Raw genomic sequence first — 6,519 nt, 5'->3', positions numbered from 1 at the left:
AAATAAAATTATATAAAACTATGCAAATTAATATTAATTAAAAAAATGCCAAACGGCATAATACTAATAAACTTTATACATAATACTGTTATTAAAATAATTAAAATTATACAATTTTAATAATTCACAAGTAAACATATTTCTGGCTACAACATTTTTGCACCCCTAAAATACTGGCGCCCGGGGCAGTTGTACCCAGGGCCCCCCCTAAATGCAGCTCTGTCTGCGGTGCTGCCTCTTAGATGGACGTACATTACCCTGCCCCCCCCCACATTGATCTTTTTACAAAAAAAACTAGGTCATGAATTAGCACGCCATTAGCATGCATTTGCACGACTATTTTTAGAATTTGCACGACCTTTTTTTACGAGTTATTTATAAAAAACTATGAAGGGGCTGGCGTAACGTTACCCCAGCCCCCAAAAAAAGGAAATAATCACTTTTTTACAAATTTTTTTTTACCAAACATTAGCACGTCATTAGCATGCATTTGCCCGACTGTCATTGAACCCAAAACTTTTCAAATTTTCCGGGAAAACCAGTTTTTCAGATTTGTGCATTACCCCAGCCAACATCAAAAGGAAATAATCACTTTTTTACAAATATTTTTTACCAAACATTAGCACGTCATTAGCATGCATTTGCACGACTGTCATTGAACCCGAAACTTTTCAAATTTCCCGGGAAAACCAGTTTTTCAGATTTGTGCATAACCCCAGCCAACATCAAAAGGAAATAATCACTTTTTTACAAATATTTTTTTACCAAACATTAGCTCGTCATTAGCATGCATTTGCACGACTGTCATTGAACCCGCCACTTCAACACTTGAGTGATTATCAGTTTTCACCAATACTATAGTTCGTGGTAAGTATTTTTACACATATTAAAATCAATACGTACATTTGATTTAATTTGTATTAACATTTCCATTGTTAGAATGCATATTTTAAATCGTACATGAAAGTGAAAACAGAAAATCACTTAATTAAAATTTAAAATAACAATGAATGTCTTTGTTGAACACCAATTCGTAGTTAAATTGTTCAAAATTATCCAATAGTACATACTTTGTTCGAGCATTTTTTTGAAAAGTATTAAAAATACGTACTATTGGTTACTTTAAAAGTAGGTGATTGAATACTTTTAGAGTTAACTCAAGTACTTAACAAGATTCGTATGCGTCCATTTTACTTATGAGTTTTTGATGAGACAATATTAGAAAAAGTCCTATAACAAATACCGTAGGTATATGTAGTAAAAAAAAAAAAAACGGTAAAAAAGGTTTAATTTATATGTGAGGGGGGAGAGCTAAAGTAGGCTGGAGTAATGGGTGAAAGTGGAAATCTAGTTTTCCCGGGAAATTTTAAAAGTTTCGGGTTCAATGACAGTCGTGCAAATGTATGCTAATGACGTGCTAATGTTTGATAAAAAAATATTTGTAAAAAAGTGATTATTTCCTTTTTGTAGGGGGGCTAGGGTAATGCGTGAAAGTGGAAAACTGATTTTCCCGGGAAATTTGAAAAAATAGTCGTGTGAATGCATGCTAATGGCGTGCTAATTCGTGACCTAGTTTTTTTTGTAATAAGATCAATGAGGGGGTTCAGGGTAATGTACGTTACAGAGGGTCATGAGCTTTATGTATATGTATTAAATGTTTGTTGGTGTGTGTAATTTATGAACACATCAACATGATGTATACACTAGTCTATGAACAATGTAACATCGCGTCATAATAATCTTACTATTAGATTTTATAAGAGGTCAATTCACTCTAATTTTTAAGCTAACGTAGCTACACGTGTTCTGCTTCGTGTAGAATTTTCTATTTTACGCACTTGTACGACGGAAACGGAGATAACACATGCGGGTATCACGTCCTCTTAACTAAGCGAAAACTTTCAGAAGTATATTTTAAAAATAAAACAAAACTTGAAGCAGATCAATGAAACCCGAACAGTTATATAACGGTATTACATAATCTATATTATATCTATATTACATGGTCTATAGTATTTATAATCGATGGTAATAATATGTTAATAAAATAAAATATTATAATCTATGAATATTTTACAAAGACGCGTATAGCATACACATATATGTGTGTAATAAAAGTATACCTACTTATATATTATATTTTACGTATTTTTTTACCTATATATTATAAATTATAAATGTCATATTAATAATTATATTATAACAATCGTTCACATTAACGAACCCGTTGAAAAAAGAATATTTTACGTAGTCATCAAATTCCGGGTCGTGGCATAGTACGGAGAAGTGGCATCGTCGTGCATCAGCTGTCGCCTTTCGTAGCCGTAATGCGGAGACTTCATTTGAATACTTCCTAGCGAGAATTACAAATCGATTAAAAAAGAATTAACGCATCGTCATCTAGTTATCGGCCGTTTAAGTGGGCGTGTATAAATCATATAGATATAGGTAAGTAATAAAAGAATGGATAGACCACTCCTGTATTCATTTTAAAAGATGGGTCGCTAGTCTGGAATAATCGACAGACATTTTTTATAATATACCTTTAGCACACTCACTCCAGATAAATGTTCACTCTCGACCTATAAATGATGGTATACTATACAATAGGAATCCATTCTTGTTTTACTATTTAAAAATAAATATTTAAGCTGTTACACCATTTCATTAACTATATAAAATAAAATAGCACCAATCATTTAGGCATAAAACAGTGATTTCTAAATATCACTCATTGCTGGATTTCCACTACTTACCTATATAGGTACAACTTAAAACAGTGTAAGTACTGTAAGTGCTTATAAGAATTCAATATTAGTAACATATTTAATAGAGATTAGAGAATAATTAGTTAGATATTTGCATCTTCAAATTTAAAATTAAAAGCTTACATTCATTTTTACATAAACTCAATATAAAGTACCAACCAAATATTAAATATTGACTATGAGGCAAACAGAAATTAATGTTGTACTGCGGTTATACCCTATAGCCTATACAGTATATTATACAAGCAGCACTCGTAACGCCTACACGTGTGTGCATGAATTGTATACTTGTATAAATAAATTAGATGTGAACACTAAGGTGGACAATGCACCTGTGGTAGGTAGTAATTTATACGGAGTGTATCATATGTCATTGTACGCAGTTTTTTTTTTAAAAACTATTTTTGATCGATGATATAGTATTTTGATAAAACGAAAAAATACGTGTTTCATTATTAGACAATTTTTTTATAACAATTTAAAAATTTTTAAACATGCAGTGTGAATAATTGCAAAATCAACTTTATTTTTTCAAATGGTAAGTAACCACTTTATTTGGATCCTTTATTAGGTGGCTAAGGTTATAATGGTATTTAAGGGTGTCGGTGCCAGTATTTCCAATTTTCGAAATTTCTATGCTATTTGAATAATATGTTTTATATTTTAGTTATTGCCTTAATTATAATACTTTTCCACTAATCTACAGCTCGATACTTATTAAGACGAGGTCGATACGGTGTATTATATCAACGAAAATGACTTCACTGAAAAACTCTCACGGCCTGTAGAATTGTCGGATTTCGTTAAATTTTTTTTTATCTGAAATATGAGAAGTTTCTACAGGTTGGATCAAAGCTTGATTTTTTATTTTACTTTGAATAGTAGTAGAAAAATACGTTTGAAAAAAGACAAATATTATGCATTTTTCAAATGCATATTCCAGTTTCTATAATCATAGTTTTCAAAATCGGACTTTGATCCGACCTACAAAATGTTCTCTACTTTAAGATAAAAAAAAAAATAACGAAATCCGACAATTCTACAGGCCGTGAGAGTTTTTCCTGTAAGACATTTTTTTTGTACCAAAAAACGCACCGGCACCGACACCCTTAACATTAATATAATGTCTTATGGGTGGGGGTTAAAAAAAATGCAATGCGAGGCAAAGTGTATGGTTTGTAATTTTGTATAGGTATGTGTTGAAAAAATATATTTTTACTATAAGTATACTCGACTGAATTTCACCATAAAACAGTTTATAGAATATTATTTCAATTGAAATAGTGGAAACGATATTTAGATCGATTATAATAGGTATTCGGCTAATACAGATATTATCAGGTTCTATATAAAAAACACATCATGTAAATCCACAGTTTTTGACACCAAATTGTTCACACATATTATTTGGGATACCAGACGAGTCGTAACTCGTAAAATTAGGTACAGAATAGAAGCCACGAGTAGGTAACAACATTTATATAATAATTAGTAATTATATTATTTAAGACAGTGCATATTGTCCATCTCGGTTATATTTAATGTCGGGTAATATAGCTAGTATAATAATTGTATGAACTCAAATTCATTTAAAAAAATATAAACAATGGTCAATATTCAAATTTAAAATGGAATCTTCTAGAATCTAGTTAGTGATCGATATTATTATAACGTTTGTTGTGGACATGTGGTTTGTTATTTGTGTAAAAAAAATGATGCTTTAAACGTATAGGTATAGTATACTGTTTATATTATTAAATGTAAAATAAAACCATACGTGTACAATACGAGTAAATAAATGTTATATTAGATAATTAATATGCTGACAATATACGCACGTGTGTTTTTTTTTTTAAATTTTACATACCAGCGGTAATCGCGTCTGCAGGGAGATATGTCCGCACCGTTTTCCTATCTGTGTAATGTGTATATACTGTATAGGTACCTATAATATCTTAGTTCGTTCATTACATCATGTTTTCCATGACTCGGAATTAATATGGCAACTTTCTATCAGGGTCGTATTTTGATTAATACACGCGCTCCATGTATTTAGTTCAATGATAACATTATGTACATTTTTCTGGTTATTTAGATTAACATGATACGGTATTGTGCAACACGCTGGCGTACGTGCAATTATTGTTTTAGATTCAGAGCGGAGCGATTACAATGTGTTTTTTATTTTTATTATACAATTCACAATCGGCATAATAATATTAAACTATTCGTCTTAGATCGTAATACGCTGCAATAGCCAATGAAATCGCAGTAGCCCCCTCCTAGGAATCAGCCTGGACTCCTTCGCCGGACCTTACAATGTCGGTACGCCGTCCACAATAGTCTATACAGTAAGTACCTATAGTACGCACGAGCTTCGCTCACTAGTCGCGGACATCAACTCCGGTAATAATTTCAAATTATAATATTATATTTTAAATACTTTTAATTAATTTACTGTTAAATAACCGTCCACCGTTTTACGCGCACGTCAGACAATATTATTTTCATCACACGCATTTCCCGATTTCCGTTGATTCATAGCAAGTCGTGGTCGTTTAGATGTCTGCAAAACCCTGAACGTGGAGACTGCAACTATCTATAATATTTTTTCGTATACGAGGATTGGTAATATATAACTATATAAGCACGATTTTAATTATAATTTAGAAGTAGAAGATAAATTTCTAAGTAATTATATATAATATTTTCCCGATATTGATGTTTTTAAATTAATTAGGGAGGAAAAAATTGAAAATACCCAGTAATTTTCTAAAGCATCGGCAAACAACAAAAAAAATTAAGGAAAAACAGATTTTTAAACAAAATTAGTTTTTGTGCAATTAAAAAAAAAATAACCATAGACACTTGAAATTTTAAAAGAATATTTATATTAGTAATAATTACTAAACGCCATACAATTTTAAAAATATTGTGACTATTTATGATTTATTTATAGGCATAATACATTTTCTGTCCCACAAGTTCATGTATGATATACCTTCTCCTCCCAGTCAGCTAAGAATTAACTAATATTACCGTAATATATTAATTGTCACTATAATATAATATAGATAATAAAACAAATCTGATCCGCCGAATTATTTTGATCGTACCTATAGTTTTGAGTCAAAATGTAAATTTTAATTCTTACTGTAAAAATACACTTTAAAAAATAAATGTTCCAATTCATAATATAGGTATATAAGATATAAATAATTATAATATGTTGATTTTTAATTTATTTAAATTTATAATAGACCTAGGTACTTACTTTATATATTATTTTTTTTATTTAATTATAAATAAAGGCGTTTTTAAAGCTAGTACCTACGTATTTCAGATATTATACCTATTATTTTTTTTTATTCAATAATTACTTAAATTTCATGAAAAAAAAAATCGTTATGTATATAATAATATATAATATAATAGGTATTTAATTATTAAAATTCTAAAATTGCCATTAATTCAACATCAATCGTCTTGAATTACATTATGTTATTTAACTTTAATTAAAAAAGCATTATATTGATATCATTGAAATATAATATACCTATAGGTATTTCTTCAAAATTACTAAATATTTTCATTAATTTAATATAATATGTTTAGCTCAGAATATTTTCTATAATATGAAATGTGGACAAGTGGTGCATCGTACGGGAATTAAGTAATAACCTATTGGTACTATGTTATTTATAACTAGAGCACAGATTTTTAAGTTCTTAAAAGATTAAAATATGATGCT

The sequence above is a fragment of the Acyrthosiphon pisum genome, chromosome X, assembly GCF_005508785.2.
Source record: "Acyrthosiphon pisum isolate AL4f chromosome X, pea_aphid_22Mar2018_4r6ur, whole genome shotgun sequence".
In the NCBI taxonomy this organism is placed as follows: domain Eukaryota; kingdom Metazoa; phylum Arthropoda; class Insecta; order Hemiptera; family Aphididae; genus Acyrthosiphon; species Acyrthosiphon pisum.
Note: the sequence above shows the minus strand (reverse complement) of the source record.